At 43.8% G+C, this 17,644-nt stretch overlaps 1 protein-coding gene across 3 annotated transcripts in view; it reads right to left on the reverse strand.

Annotated features, from left to right (window-relative positions):
- Positions 1-17,644, reverse strand: part of LOC724333 (beta-1-syntrophin) — a 336,725-nt gene that overhangs the window by 153,769 nt on the left and 165,312 nt on the right. The window lies entirely within an intron of this gene.

Genomic DNA, 17,644 nt, shown 5'->3' on the forward strand with positions numbered 1-17,644 from the left:
CCCGCCTGTTAAGTTAGGCCGCGCGAAAGGGAGCGAGGGGGGGGGGGAGGGGAAATTGCGCGAGTAATACACGGACGATTCAGATATATACGCGGGGAATAATTTGTATATACCGTGCAATGGAAACAGATGATCCACCGCAAGGTGGATTCGAGATGGAGGGAGGGGAAGGGGGAAAGATTCTTAATAACCGTAATTATCCCACCCACCAGGTGGCGCGATAAAGATCGATCATCTCCATAAAACGAGGAGGAAAAACTCGCGCCATACGCTACGGTTAACAATTTTTCACAAGCTCCATTTACATTTCTCGAAACACGTCGAGCGATCTGATCCACCACCTCTTTCAATTTAACTTCGAATCGTTGTTATCGAGGAGAAGGAATATAAGGATAATTATCAAGCTACATTAATAAAAAAAAAAGTGATATTTCAAGACACGTATCGTATAAGTGATTCGACAATGATTCACGTTGGCAGTTTTCGATCAATTCGTTAGAAGAAATCGAGAAAAGCGAGTAATTTCAATTTTATTTTTTCCCGTTAAATAATGTACTCGCTCTTGTTTCCAGGATCGCGACTCTTGCCCGGATTGGCGAGTCTCTTCCTCTATCTGTTACAGGCAGAGGGACGCGCCGCATGTAATTCCAGATTGTTTGTCCAACTGCTAACTAGTTTCCAGAACGGGTGCAGCTGGCGCGGCGAGTCGTCCCGATTGTCAAAGCGAATTAGCGCGCTGCGGAAACGTTTAAATCCCGCGCCCTTTTACGACACTGTTATATTTAATTCCAGTCTAGTTTTCGTACACGTTGTTGAGTTGAGAACGAGAATTATCGATTAATTCTCCTCTTCTTCTTAATTCATTCTAAAATACAAGTTCCCGGATATTACCACCGATTTTTTCGTTTCTTAATTGTCGATCAATTTTGTTCTAGAAGCCATTTCTCCATTACAGTGTTAAACTGTTCAAAAATTTGGAGAAGCAATTATATTTTTCCTCGAAAGAGATCAATATCAGAAATTTAATAACATCTGATAGTTTAAAATCTTTCTAAAGTAACGATATATACTCAATGCACATTAATCCACTCTTCTTTACCCAATCGAATCCAATTTCATCTTCCACCGTCGTCACCGAGCTTCTCTTGAACGCTACATCATCATCTCTCGTCTAAACCCGTTTCGTTAGCGACAAAAGCAAACAGGGGATGATCGCATCGTTTCGTTACGGATCCCGGAACGAGGTGTTTCCATCGACATCATTTCCGTCGCCGCGACGCCGCTGACTGTTTAAACCGCTTAACCGGTTCAGAGCTGGTCGGCTAAATCCGCTAATGTTTCGAGCCTGGGTATATCGATGCGGTCAATTAACCATTTCGCCGGCTTAAACCATTTGCCCGGTTACCTTTTTGCTCGATTTACCGTCTCGCGCGGTCGGCCGTGCCGCCCCGTTCAATTTCGGAGGCCGTCGCTTTTCGAGGGACCGATCCCTTGAAATTTGTGCCTCGCCCAAAATTTGTGCCTCCTCTATCTCCCGGCAGAAACTTTTTCTTTTTTTTTTTTTTTTTTTTATTTATTTATTTTGCCGGAAAATTTGCCCGATTCGATGTTTATTCGCTGCCGGTCCAATTAACGCGACGCACATTCGACTCGATTTAATGTTGCAAGCCCTCGGTTCGATCGAAATAAAAGAGGATTTTTCGAGTTTGCCCGCGTTGTAATTAGATGAGCGTGGAAACTTTTATTAATTAACGTACCCCTTGGGTCGTTCCGTCCGACGCGAATCCGAAATAAATTCGCCGATTTGATTCGAATGCGAGACGCGATGATACGCGACAAACATAAAATGTCGATTGAAAGATCTGGAGGATCGACTAGTAGTAGTATATGTCTATTATATACGAAACTTTAAAATGTGTTTTATGTATATTTAAACAGACACGTATTTATTACTGGAACTAATGTTGAACCTAGTAATTCCAGACTTATTTTTTATTATTATTAAAAATTGACAAGGGATTTTATTATAATTTTAATTATTTCAACGCTAACAATGACAACGATAATACCGAGAACGAACGTTTATTGAAAACATTTTTGGCAAAATTAATATTCTAATAATTTTATTGACAGCAAGATACCTAATTATTTTCCGATATCGGCTCAATTACAATCGTATTACACACTGGATAGTTCCTTATAGTTGATCATCCTTGTGCAAACAAACTTGCGATGAATGCAATCAATATTGCACAGATGAAATATAAAGAAACAATTAAGCGCAGGTTAATAATTAATAATTAATTAATTAATTCCTCTTGTAATCCCTAACCTTCGCCGCCTTCATTTTTTCCCCTTTTTCTTTTTCTTTTTCTTCATATTATCCGCATTTGCCGCATACTTATTAAACTATTTAGAAAATTAGAAACAGCGTTGGAACGCGAGGATGGCAAGGGATGAGGCGGAGGAGAGCGTAATTTCTCGTTTATAAGCGGCATTTAACCATCCTGTACGCGCGTGTGTGTGTACGCGCGCGCGCGTAGAATATGAATTCAGTAACGAGCATTTTCCACGACGAGCGGAACACGCTCGAATGTTATTCCCCGGTCGACGTCGATGGCCGAGACGAAACTCGAGAACGCGCTCTTTTCACCCAGGTATCCTCCCAGCCAGGCGAGAGGTCAGGTAACGCGGTTACCTGTGAACGTTTGCCGTGGGTGAAACCTTCCACCCCCCTCCCCTTCTCTTTCCGCCTCACGTTTAAAGCTGGAACCTGCTTTTAATTCTAGCGCTTTGACGCCACGTTCCACCGCGTTAATAACCCTCGCGCGGCGAGATACAATGTAAACAGGGCGAGAAGAATGTTGCGAAAAACTTTTTCTATCGTTTCATCGGGGGAGGAGGGGAGGATATGCTACTTAACGATGGAAAGAAAAGGAATTCATCTCGATAGTTTCTTATGGAATAGGATTTATCCTCTTTAATCATTTCGGTACGACGCTTATCGGCAATGACACGTCGCTAATTGTCAACTCTGCTCCTTGAATTGGTATAAATGTGAAGAGAACTGAATATAATAACTCCTATTTTACACGTGTAAAAACGTCATAGAACCGTGTTGGGCGATGGACTGAGCGAAACTAAAATTATGCGAGCGAACACTCCGCAACTGCAAAGATAAGATAAAATTCCTGGCTATAATCCCGTCGATTATAGTCGATTATAGTTCGGCTGTGGGGGATCATCTGTGGTCGTCGATTATAGTCGACGCTATAATATCGAAGTGGTTAAATCGGTCGATGTTTCGTTGATGGATGAAAAGTTATTTGGACAGAGAAGGGAAATGAATAATCCTTCTCCGTGAAAAACTCTTGAGACACGAAAATTGTTCACCGCGTTAGAAAATTATCGATTTTCACTTCCCCTTCGAATCGAATATGTACACGTAATCATCACGATCCCATTCGTCGCGTGTACACTTCAAAGTGTAGTATTACGCCCCTAGAAATCATTTTTGCAACAACCTTCTTCCGGGAACGCGAAAAATGAAGAAATTCGCGTCACGTAAACCTTCTCGAATCGCGTACGAAAAAAGGGATGAATATATGATACGCTGATATGATAGAAAAGAATCACTCTTGCGTTCGAACGACAAGCGTGCAAGGACAATGTTCCTGCGAGCGGATTCTACATTCTGAATCGGGGGAGGGAAACATCATCATCGAGCGAGGGAAGGGTTGAAATGGCAAACTCGCGCGGGTCCCGAAAGCGACAAGGTTGTTCCAGTCGTTGGAACGCGACCACGGCCGCGCCTAGCTTCATATCGGCCGTGGGCGGACAATTGAATGCCGATTTCCCACCGGGCCAATCGCCGATTCCATCCAATCGTAATATCGTACCGAGTGTATACACCATGTACATCCTGTATACCGGCTATCGGGTGGATGAAGATAGAAAGAGGGAGGGGAGGGGGTGTGCGGGCGGTAAACGCGGACCGTGACTAGATTTCAATCTGCGCGCGCTCGCGCGTGGGCCGCCGCGACCTAGCTTAACCCGGCCTAACCTTCGCCCGTCCTGTGTATTTTAAGCGTATTACGCGGCCAACCACCCCCCTCCCTCGACCCTCTGCCTGCCCTCCTGGCCTTTATCGCGGCGCAAACCCTCGTTTCGGTCAATTTCAGCGTCGAGCCCCGACTTTTTCCACTCGTTCGATCGAGGGAGGGGAGGGGTGGAAATAAGTGGCGGGATACGGGACAGTGTTTTGTTCGTTTCGTTTCGAAAGAAATATAGTGTGTATATATATATGAATCGTGGATTCGAATAAGGATAAAAAAGAAAAAAGGATGGAATTTGATATTTATTCGAGAATGGAAAAAGAAGAAGATAGAGCGAGGAGAGGAGGAGAAGAGTGGATAAGAATAATGATAGAGGAAGGAAAAATTTTGTTCCAACGAAATGGAAATGGAAAATATTAATTGCGGAAGAAGAAGAAGAGAGAAGAGGCGGGAAAATTGGGATCGAGGATACGTCGGAGCGGACGGTTTACGGTTTTCGCAACATTTTTAACGTTTTCGGGGCAGCCGCTATTTAAATATCTCTGCCGTGATGCCGGCAGGGCACACGAACAAAAATTTATCACGGGTCGGGGCGATTTAAACGCCGCGTGTAGAAATAGCTGTACGTACGGTTCGGTTCAAAGCGTTGGACAAACGTAGACACTAATACCGACACGTATTTCAACCCCGTTGAATTTTAACATAAACAGAAAAAAAAACATTTTCAACTATTCGCCGGGGAAATACGCACAACGTTCTACCGACCCCTTTTAAACAAACCTCGCGATCAAAAACGTAACGTATTTCGATCCGCTCCTCTTCCTCCTCTTTCAACATCACCCTCTCCCCCCTTTTTCTTCATCCCTCTTTTCAATTGTTTCCGTGCGAAGAATTTAAAAAAAAAAAAAAGGAAAGAAAAATTAACCCACCAAGAGAAAGGCATCGTCAACCTGCGAATAATTAAATCTTGTCACGTTTCTGTTTCCGTGGAACGAGCGGAAAGAGAGAGAGAGAAAGAGAGAAAAGGAAGGAGAAAAAATCGTGTCAGCCACTGTGGTGACCACGAGGCGATAGGGGCGAGGTCTCGTTTGTATGTACGGTCGAGGCCGTTCCATTTGTAGAAAGTAACATCCGCTCGACCGTGGGCTCCGTGATTCAGGTCGAAGCAAGATACCAGATAGTGGAGGTTGGTCGGTGGTGGTGGTGGTGGTGGGCCGACACTGGCAGTCGAACGTGCCGCTGTTAACTGTTTCCGGGGAGTTAACAAGGTTTCGAGCCCGCGACAGAGTGCGGGACAATGGGACGACATTAGAGGCCACCGTCTCCGGGCACCTAAACCTAACTCCTATTCCGGTTACCCGAGCCGCATTCTCCCGATTTCCTCCTTCAACTTCCCTCTCCTCTAAAAATCTTCAATTTTTCACGACGATTTCGTTCCGTGTATCTATAATCGCTCCCTTTCTTCTCCAAGGATCTTTCACGCGCGCAATTCATAGGAGGAATTCTCCCGTCCCCGCCGACGCGTCTCCACTCCATTAAATCCAAATAAAGCAACACCACCCCGGTCGATAAATTCGTGTACACACGGCTCGTGGTGTGCAATGTCCCTTTTCTCCCGCAATCTACGGGAGCCCGGATCCCCCCCCTCTCCATTCCGTATCTCCCCGTCGCCAGACCGCATCATCTTCCTTCTGCTCCTAATTGTCGGGATCCACGCGTGATCCGACTACGCGAGATGTATATCCTCCCGCTTGCTGACCACGTCCGCTAAACATATCGGAGCCACGGCTGCTCCAACAACCGGCTGTCGAAACTGTTGCCGCTCAACGGAACCTGAAGAGCAACCCAACGTCCGATGAAACGTCCACGAAATTGCCATCTCCAACGCCTCCATTTCCAATTCCACGCAATCCAATTTTCTCCCAATTTCGCGTTATTATCATTCCGTTCGAATAATATTAATTTAATCAGTGTGTTAGAGAACTGAATGGCAACGAAATTAAAAGACAAAAATTGATATTCTTTGCGATACGAATTCTCGAATCTAAACAAGATCCAAGGAGAAATCCAAGGAACAAGGATTTTTAAACCCAACGTCCACGAAATTGCCATCTCCAACGCCTCCGTTTCCAATTCCATGCAATCCAATTTTCTCCCAATTTCGCATTATTATCATTCCGTTCGAATAATATTAATTTAATCAGTGTTAGAGAACCGATGGCAACGAAATTAAAAATTAATATTCCGAATTTTCTTCTTTTATTCTTTGCGATACGAATTCTCGAATCTAAACAAGATCCAAGGAGAAATCCAAGGAACAAGGATTTTTAAATCGTGTACAGGGTGCATAAACACCGAGGCGAATTTACCCACGACACGTAAGAAAACGAGCTCGAAGCCGTGAAGGAAAGGGATGTATGTATGTGTGTGTATATGAAGCACAAACTTAACACACGCAAAGAAAGAGAGATAGAGAGAGAGTTCGCGACAAGTGGCGTGGCACGAAAATTCGAGAGTAACATCGCGTTATACACCGTCGTTGTCGAGGGAGGGTGGCTTTCTCCCTCCCCTCTCTCGTTCACCCGCACAACTCCGAGGCGGTGGCGAGATGGCTTTGTGCGGGGTGCATAAACTCGGCAGAGTGGTTTCGCAGTTTCATTAACGCGGCAACTTAAGCGAGCGTGCACCGACTTACCGCTAATTCAAATTAAGTCGAGCAAAGCCACCGGCCGATACGGGTCGTTTAATTAGCCGCGCGCGAGCGGCCAACTGACTTATTGCCAGTCCACATCTTGGGACCGGCATCCATCTCCTCCCTCGTTGCGCGGGGAGGAGGACAAATGTCCGGCCGCAAATCGTCGGCTAATTAATAAAGAAAACCCCTACTTATCTCGGGTTTCAGCCCCCCGGGGGTTGAAATTATTGAATTTTAAGCAGCTTTTCCCTCCGCGACGCACAATGGAGGGGATGGATATCCTTTCTCGAAGCGGAACGATTGCGAAAACGTGCGTGCTGCTTGGAAATTTCCGTCCTACTTCCAAAGGCGAGATCATCCTTTTTTACGCGGCCGAAATAATTTTCCTCTCTCGTACTTTTTTTCAAAGGGATTCAAGATCCGACCGATTAAGTATTTTCGTCGAACGACTCTCAGGGGAGGGGGCGGTTCCGTTAACGCGAGGAAATCCGCGAGACGAGATGAAAACCTCGGTATTTCCGCCCGTCTCTCGAGAATTCTATCAGGATTCCATCTGTTTCCTTCGAAAAATTCGCATCGGTTGGAATCCCTCATTTTCTCTCTCGAATGCGTTAATTGATCGAAAACTCGTGCTCGGATGTTGAAGAATATTCTCGGGTTTACCGCGAAACGCTAATGACTACACGCTAATTTATTGAAAAGTTTCGTACTCCTTTGTAATGCTGCGCCATTCAACTCGAATCGTGGAGATACCATATTTACCGTTAAGCTGAAAGACCTCGAATAGGGGTGAAACAAACGGGTCAAAAAACCTTTCTTTAATTCCTAATTAATAGGAGATATCAAAAATTTCAGATATCACAATGTACAAATGATTCGAGAAATCTTCCTTCGAAAACTGTCACCCTTCCCGAAGAACGCGCAAAACGGATGAAAAGTTTCCAAAAATATCCGAGTTTCCAAAATTTACACGAGCATTGTGTGAAACACAATTGTCTATTTGATTCTGTAACAACGAAACAAATCGCTCCATTAATCTTCTCCTCTGTAATGGCCGACTTGTTTATGGATCCAAAATTTAAATTCATCTTCAATCTCTATTACACGCCTCTATTAATCACGCGCGAAAGAAAAATAGAAAAATTTCACGAGTATCTGGGAAAAAAGAGTATTCGAAAACGGAACAGGAAAGAGGTTTTCAAAAAGAATCGATTCCAACGGGGGAGAAACGATGAGATTGGCACGATTCGTCAAAAGCGTCCCGATTTCGTTGAATCGAGGGGAGGGGGAAACGGTCCCGATTAATTAATATCCGTGCAATCAAGGTATTGCCGCGTCGCTTGGCTCGTCGGTAGCTGCGGAGATGCGAGAACGATCCCCTTCGAGGGATTCTGGCAAGATACGTAACGCGGCAACCACAATTTACGCAGCGGGGAACAAGCTTGTGCAGTCGCGGGGATGAAAGCTGTCCTCGTTTCGACGGGGGTTAAGACGTCGGGATCTCGGTCGGGTGTAGTCGAGCGAAATGTCAGCTGGCATCGATACACACGGGGGAAAGGACCGCCGGTGTCACGTCGAGACGATTTGCTCGAGATGGTGAACGAGACAAGAGATCAAAGTTAACCGAGATGATTTATTCAGCGACTGGTGTATACGCGACACTGGTGTGTCGCTTCGTGAAAATGTGTGTTTTGGACGGTGTTCGAAGAATCTATGGTTGAATCTTTATTATCGAGCGAGGATGGAAGGGCTTCTTCTTTTCTATTCGTAGATCGATCGATTGATCAGTCTTCGTTGAGAATCCGAATATTTAATTAATTAATTAATTAATTATTAGGAGATTGTTTTATTCGTGGATAAACGTTGATAAACTTTGGTATTCGAGAATGGAGAATATTGGTGGAAAAAACACGTTCCATATTTTTATCGATTCGAAGGATGAAGTTCTTATGATCTTATGCCTGTATACGATATCTGGGGATTGAAAATATCGAGAGGCCAGGAAATCTAAAATTAATCAATCCGTCGAGAGGTAAATGATAAAAAGAGAATCTTCCTTAAATATCGACTGTTGCTAATTAAACATCCGAATCGTCAATGGGCTGTAAGAATGAATGAACGAATATTTCCTCGATGCTTTCCTCCGATATTTCCCGAATAATATTTCTCGGATAAAATATTATAAAAGAAAAAAAATTGACAAGTACGCGAGACAGCTGTGGATCGATTTTCGGTTCTTATTTCCTTGCATTTCGATAAACAAGCATCGCAGATGTATTAGCCATTCCCTGGATGGATCCTTTAATATTCGTGCAATTCCCGTGATGTGTATATATATATTTCTCGAACAAAGCCGAGTTTTATATTTCTGGACGATGATTTGCCAAGCTAATATTATACCATTCCTCGGGCTCGAGCAAATAAAACGTAGCTGCGAACTAAAACGAGCCTCGATATAAACTTTCTGATCGAATTTAATCCGTTAGGAGTGTCGTATCGTCGAAATTTTCCTCTTATGAAAGAGACGTGTAAAAGGAAGATAGAAAAGTTATTTCGAATAGTGGATTTCCTCTTTTGGAAAGATTAAGATGAAAATAATAATGATTTATTGGTCGAATAAAAATAAACCTTGCAGTTGCCGATCGATTGTAAGATAATTCCTTTCAAAGCGAGCTTCCAGAACATTCAAAGTAACCAATTCCAATTTACCTCCGCGATATTTCTACAAGACCTCTGTTTCGTTTCTAAAGATACGACGTATTAAGGGCCATAACGGAGACTTGAGCACTTGAATACTCGTTATCTTGACCGAATTTCGATGAAACGCAGTTAGAAATCAGACAAAATTAGAAGATTCTCGAATATCGGTTTTCGGTTAGCGAGTTCAAAATTCAAAATGGCTATGTAGAAGAAAAATTGTTACAGGAAATTCTTTCACATTTCCGTAAAATAGGAAACTTTTAATTCGTAAGAGTTCCTTTACGAATCAATCCATGTCATCGTAGAATTCAAAATTAATTAAAATAGAACAGAATACAACTTTGAAAGAATCACGCGTCGCGTCGAACGAAATAAAATGGCGATATTCCATCAGCGGTTCGACGAAAAGGCGGAGTTTATCAACGTTTCCGCTCGTTTCTCTTTCTTCTTTTATTTTTTTATTTTTTTATTTTTTTTTTTTCCGAGAGAACCGTTAATCTCGTAACTCGTGGGCGGTAAATATCTCTCCCACGGGCCACATTTCCGTCGTTTTATTCGATTATCAGTGGCGATCGAACAACAGGCCGGCCACTGTGTATATTTTCATCTGGTAATTTACGAAAGGCGGGCGCGCAATTGCCGTTTCGCAATTCATAACTTTCGCAGTAAGCCGTGCCCGTTGACCGACGAAATTGACGACCGGCCGCGCGGCGTGCGACGAGTGTCACTGAACTGTTTTTCCATAAAATGATACACGACCGGCGAAATTGCGTGATTGCGCCCCCCCCCCCCCATTTTCCCCGTTTTCGACCCGTTTTCATCTGCCTAAACTTTCCTTCCTCCGATCGATGAAAATTAATATTGAAGTTGAAAGGAGGATCCTTTTAGTCGTGGATAAGATAAAAATTTGACGGAATTGTTCGAATCGCAAGCGTTACAATCGTCGTAAATCATATCGTAAAATTTACGATACAATTCCACGAAATTTCTCATTTCTTCCAATAATTAATACGATCACGTCAATTCGATAATATCGCGTCATAAACTTTAGAGTTCTTCGGGATCGTTCACCGATCTTTTTTAACACATCCATCCGCTTGATTCGCTCCGTCGGATATATCAACTCGCAAATGAGTTATTAAAAACTGTTGCATAAAATATAAAAATATCAATCAAACGAATTAATCGAATCAGGTAAATCAAAAATAGAGGAATTGAACGAAAATTAGACACCTTGAATCATCGATCCAAACGACACAAGAACGGATCGAGATAATTTACGAATAAAAATGTAAAATTTTTCCTTTTAATCCTCACTTCTCGCGATCTCGCTTTCTCACGATCGAAAATAAAAAAAATAAACGATGAGGGGAAACGATGCGATTAAAAGGACGCGTGGTTCGAATTCCAGGGGTCTCGAGAGTCTCGCGGCCGCCAAAGGGGGTTGAAAACTTTGGGAATATCGATCGGCGGATGTCGAAGGGAGAGAAGGTTCTGCGATCGGCCGAGATACAGAGGCTGTATCGATCATCAGGGATGGCTGACAGCCGGAACTGGCCGGCGAAATTACGTTTCATCGATGCAAACTTTACGCCCCGAAACGGTGGTAACAGATTGTGAGAGGAGTGTGGCGTTTACCTGACCGACGCATCGGTCACAGGTAACGATCGCGTGGACAGCGGTTATGCGCTAAATTTTATAGTCCTAGTGCGATAAATTTTACGCCCATGCGTGTATGATTCCTTCGCCTACCATCCGCACGCATTACCGACTCCCGTAAATCGTTCGCTTGTCGAGAGAGCTTGCCTGTACAGCTTATAAATACAACGTATACATCGTGTCCCCGTTTTTTTTACAATTCGGACGAGTTTCTATTAAACTTTTTCCCCAACAAGGGAGGCATATTTCCACCAATTATTTTAATAAATCGATTTTTAGGAGGAAGGAACGAACAATTGTTCGCTCAAGATCGATAGAAATGTATTATAAAAATCACTGAGCATTATAATGTATGAATAAGCGGAAAAATAAATATATATATATATGAAACGTAAAACAAAGTTTTCAAACAACGAAAACCAGAACGCGTAAACAAAGAAAACAAGTCTGGGAACGAAAAGCAACAAACCCAGAATGTAAATAAACAAATCCAATATAGACAAACAAACAGAGCAAAAATTCCTAAAACAGATTTTATTTCCACCGAGAAGTAGCGAGAAAAGCTACGAGGATTCCTTCTTGTTAAATAAAAATCGTTGGGATTGAAACATAAAAACGGACGGAGAGAAAAATTCTTGAGAAAGATGTTAAAATCGCCTGTTTTAAACAAAGCGGGGAAGGAATACTTCCATACTTTCCTTTATTAAATAACAATCGGGGGAGGGAGAGGTCGGGATGGATACGTCACGTACACGGTCACAACGATATCCCTGTCGTTAACGTAACGGGCATTATCGTGGCCGTCGGTTCGACAAACCGTAGCAGAGCGACCTGGTGTAACGATATTAGAGGATAATGGAAGCTTGCTCCACACGACGACGGCGGAGACGACGTGGATTTCGTCTACACGGTCTGATAATAGCCGCCCTGAGCGGCGGTCGCTGCACGCGCCGCTTCGTCTCGCCACGACTCGCGCCCCGTCTCGACGGTGACGGGAAATCGCTCCTTACTTACTCGTCCTTTTCTTCGACCCCTTCTACTTTCTCCCTTTTTGTTCCTCATCTTTTTTCTTTACGCGTGAGAAATCTCGACAATAACTTCAATCGTTCGTCGAAACGAAACGACTTAAATCCTTTCGTTCGATGAATATGTTGCTGTATCTTCGATATAGTTTTGTGTTGAATGGAGAATATTGTGCAATCCATAAATTGAAAGCTACGAGAGCTATGAGAGTTAATATATTCGAAAACTGGTGTATAATTATCCATGGATCATTAGGATATAATTCACTCTTGATCGAATTTTCATAATGACTTTGATCCTTCATTGGAAATGGAATGTCTTAAATTCTTCTGTTCGACGAATAAATAATAGCTGTATTTTTGATACAGTTAAATGGAGAGCCTTGATCCATGCAATCCACGGGAGCACAGATTGAAAAAAGCTATGACTCTGGCGTGTATTTTATTATTATTTATTAATTATCCATCAATTCCATGAACCATAGAGATAATTCACTCTTGATCGAGCTCCATGCTTGAGAAATTTCGTCAATGACTTTAATGTATGTAATATATATAAATTTAGTAACTATGTACATATATCTTCGATATAATTTTGCATCACGTTAAAAGGATCTCATTCACGATCCATGCAATTCACGAGAACATAGAATGAAAAAAGCTATGATTCTGTAATTATCCATTAATTTCACGGACCATAATAGGATAATTAGCGTGAGAAATTTCGACAATGACTTTGATCCTTCGTTGAAAATGGAAAATATCTTTAGCTATTCGTATCTTGATCCTTCTTTCCACGCGTATGAAATTTCGACGATAACTTTAATCCTCCATTGGGGGAAATGAAAATGAATACTTTTGTTCGAATAAGTGATAGCGTAGCTACGTAAATATATCTTCCCTATAATTTCGCGTCACGTTAAGCGAGGAGCCTTGATCCATGCAATCCAACGGGAAGAGCGCAGAATTGAAAACAAAGCTACGCGAACCAATGGAATTAATATCCGAAATGTTAACGAAACTCTAATTATTCCCGTCCATTATCCCCGCCGAGGAGTGCGGAGTGATTTTCAATTGGGAATTAAAAAACCTATACGCGGAGACCTGTTCCAAAATCGGACAAAGCCTAGCCAAAAGACTTCCCTCCCTCCCTCTCTCTCTCTCCTTCTGAACCGTAATCAACGGGCAGACAATCGTCCTTGTTCCGGACGAGGAAACAAAAGACAGGACAACCGACTTCCAGGTTGATTCGGGCTCATTAATCAGCTCGGCCGGCATATAGGGCGCAATTATCCGACGGTAATTAACTTCGCAAACTGCCCCCGCCTGCAAGTCTGGCAAGGCGAGGAGGGAGGGAGGGGGGAAAGGGTCGGGGAGATGGTTGATAGAGCGGGTAAGGGTCTCGCGCGGCGTTGGCGGCGTCAGCAGCAGCGGATGGTGGATGGCCTCCGGATGGAAGGTTCTTGGTGGGTTCCAGCCTGATGGAGCTGTTCTGGAATTATACACGGGGGTTAGCCCTGAAAACCAGCCGCCAGCTTTTGCTCCGGAAACTAATTTAACTCTCGCATCCTCTCCCCGCCGACCAATGGCGGCGCACAGTCGAACCTCGAGCCTCCGCCATCGACCCTCGCCGATCTCCCTCCCTGCTCATCCCTGCGTATATAGTATTCTGGGCCTCGGCCAGGATGCGTTGCGTCTGAATCCGAATGAATCGAAACCAGGAAACGAATCGAACGAAAAAACTAAACATATCGCGCGTGTATGCGTGCTTCGTTTCGTCTCGTCTCGTTTCGAAAGAGGGAATGGAAATCCGTGTCATGGATCCGGTCAAAGCACTCGATCCGCAGCAGCTGCGGATCCAGCGCGAGTCCGATTGCGAGCTATCTTGTTTCGAGTGGCCATCCACACGGCATTAATTAAAGGGCTCGCGAGATGTAATCGAAAGGGACGTCTCACTTTGCTCGATTCCTTGATAAAGGTCGATTCCGGAATATCGAGTCAAATTGAATGGAGCCGTATACGATTACGAATGACAATGATATCTGGTGGATTTTCTAATTCTTCGCGCGGTTATCATACGGATTAATAATTTGGATCATACTTTCATACTTTCATCCCTCTTCATCTCCTTCTTATCGCAATTAATTTTATTCTTATAGTCATATCGTGCGTGTATTGGTAAATATATATTTATTTCGGGGGATCTTTTTCCTTCCTCTTCTAAAGGGTGTCCCAAAATTAACGCAAGATTTGAATTAAATATAAAAGAGAGTTTTTAAAATATTATTCAACAATGAAGACACGTTGTTGTATTAATATATCGCTCTATTTTTATTAACCCTAAACTCTCAGCAATCAAACTGTTCTTTTTTCAGGGTTGCTAACAACTTAAAAATCTTAATTTTGGGATACCCTTTTTAGAAATGGGAATAAAGATTTGCCGGGCGAATTTTTCAAGTATTATTTCAACGGGAAAATAACTGAGTAATAGGCAAGTAAAAGTGTCTACGTTTTACGGTAGACAAGAACGATAGACTTCAGTCGGGACGCGTCAGGGATTCGCTGCTATTGTGATTCCTATATTCGTACAATTAACAGGTGATTTTAATTGGATAATTCGGATCCGGTTCTTTCGCCGGTGCACTCTTCCTTTTAATGGAACCCATCCTAAAACCTGACGGTTCGCGTTATGGAAGCCTCCATCTATTCAGGTCGCTCTCAGCTGTCTGCTAATTCAATTAGCCAATTTTCATTGTACCGTTCACGCGTCCGCCGGTCTGTTTTAATTCGTAGATAGAATCCATGAACGATATCCTTTTCCATCGTCCATTGTCCGATCCTTTTTTTCCTTTTTCCTTTTTCCTTTTTTTTTTTTTTTTTTTACGCTCTCCTTCTAATGTCTGAGTACGTCCATTTCGTGTTTGCTCTCGGTCAACTACGAGCAGCCTCTTCGTTCCACGAACTTACTGCATTACGGCCACGCCGTATTCCATCTGTCGGCGCGTTATTATTCGAGGGTCGAGTAAAATGAGAGCGTTAATACCACACGTTTACAATTCAGGGCTGAATTTTCCAATTTTTATCCTTTTCCTTTTTTTCTTCCCTTTCTCCTTTCCTTTTCTTTTTTTTTTCGGTAGACAAACAGGAAATAAGTAAATGTAAATGCGGAAAAATTCTATTCATCTAGCCAGAAAGGAGGGGAGGGAAAAAGAACGGCGATATGCGAAGGAAAGATATGCAAGGAATAATGGATGGGAGAGGCAGAGACCCAAGAAAACTGGGAATAATCGATCTTTATACATTATATATTACGAGAGAATGGAAGGGAGGGGAGAGGGGAAAAAAGTGGAGCGCGCCAACAAAGAGGAAATATCAAACTGTTATCCGCAAGGATATCCACCGCAGTAAAATGTTCTCTAGCTGATTCTCACAGTGATTCTCGCACGAAGAAACGTGTATATATATACGTGTGTAAAAATCACAAGGATGGGGGATAAGAATTATGCATCCGTCAGTGGCGCACGTGTCGCAATAAATTGTAAATATCTCTTCCACCATCGGGAAGATCCTATCTATCGATATCTGATTAAATCCCCGAAAATCCTTCGGTCGGACGTGACGGGTTTTCGGAATCGATGGAAATTTCTCCTCTCTTCCTTCCACGATTCGTCGCCTAAAATTTTAACGCCGACCGTTGCGAAGACGCATACTTATTCGAATGCGTTCCTGGAAGAATCCTCTCTCCACTTTCTCCACACCTCCTTAACGCACGATTTCTCCAGTTGGAAAAAAAAAAAAAAAAAGAGCCGTCGATAACACGTTTGCTACCAACCAACTCGGCTAAAAAGCGCGCCACCGTGAAACTTGAACTCCTTCGAGGATATTGATTCGAGGAAAAGTTGGAAACAGGCTCTTGGTACGCTCTTGGGGGAAGGAAGGGAGAGAAGGAGGAGGGAATGTTTACACACGAGCCACCTTCCCTCCTCCTCCTCCTCCCTCTCTTGAAAACAAGCTGTACCTGTTTGTTATTGCTTCACTCCCGCGGACCGGTTTCTTTAATTTCCGACGATGGATGCTCGCCGGGTTCGAAGATAAACGGTCGGCACGAGGACGACAAACAGCGGAGCACGGAAGAGCGAGAACGTTGAATATTTGACGAGCAAACTCCGGATGAATTTAACGACCTTTTCCCGCGCCCCGTGTTTGCCGTCACCGCGTCCCTGCCAATTTTTAGATCCCGTCAACTATCCCCGGTAATACACAGGATAATGGGAGGAGAGGTGGAGAACCCGCATGTTGAGCCAAGCTGTTGTCTCGAAAAATACCGTTGATAAAGGTACGAGCGGACAATATCGTAGCCCGTGTGAGTCCATGGATAAGAAGAATACTCTAACGCTTCTCGCTTTTCCCCTCCACTCTCGTATCGACGCCTGTTCTCCCCCTCCCTCCCACGATTTACAGTGGAAGGAAGACTAAGGTCGGCGCGGAATAAGGGAGAAAAGGGGAAGAACGAAATCCCGTGAAAGGACGAAGAAAAAGATAGAATGGAGAGAGAGAGAGAGAGAGAGAGGTTTACTTACGAATTCTTTGGAGAGCGGGATGCAAAAGCGAAAGAATAGGAGAGAATAACTTGGACAAAAGCTCAGTTTCCCGACGATGCTCCTCTTGGCGAACGACAACGGGACCAAGGGACCTACTCGTCCTCGGACGAGTGGAGACAGTTATCGAGGGGAGGTGGATAAGGGAGAGGGAGCTCTATAGAATTAAGAGCCCATTAGCCTTTCATTAACTCGACGTTGGATCCGCGGAGGGGTGGACGGATACTCGTTTCTAACCCCTTCTTTGTGGCCGTGTCCCTCGCAACGAGCAGACACGGAGGGAAGGAAACAGCGTCTCGATGAAATCCATTCAACCGCCGCGAAGCCACTTACCACCATCTGGTGTACACGCGAATGAGTCTCCCCATTGTCTCCTCTCGCAAAGGGGGAAGAAGAGGGATCGCGAATGCGACGCGAGTTTTAAACGGCGATCAACGCGAGACCAGGAAGAGATTCGAACGGTGTTCAAATAGTTATTGCTCGTGGATTTCTATATTTGGATTTTTGTAACGAGGAAGATAATAGGGGAGAGAAATTTGGGGACGAATACGCGGAGAATTGAAGGAGGTTATACACGCGACGACGCGCGCGTATAACCGCGACGACGATGCTTTTCTCCGACTACGGCGTTTAGTCGTCATTCTATTAGACGATAATTGACTGTCAAACTCGTGGCACGCCGGCGCCGCGCACGTTCGTTCGGCTGTAATGCCAGAAACGGGTTAATTGCGTTATGGCTGTCATTATCTCGGTCGCTGAGCATGCAGCTCTCGAGAGGAGCGCCATCCACGAGACGCCGCTTGTGCACGTAATCCCGGTTACGTTTTCGTTGGGAAACATTTAGTTGTGAACGTTCAACGAGAGGGGGATTTCGCTCTCAAGGTTCATTCGATCGATTAATTTGTCAACTTCTTT

Source organism: Apis mellifera, linkage group LG10 (assembly GCF_003254395.2).
Source record: "Apis mellifera strain DH4 linkage group LG10, Amel_HAv3.1, whole genome shotgun sequence".
NCBI classification, from domain to species: domain Eukaryota; kingdom Metazoa; phylum Arthropoda; class Insecta; order Hymenoptera; family Apidae; genus Apis; species Apis mellifera.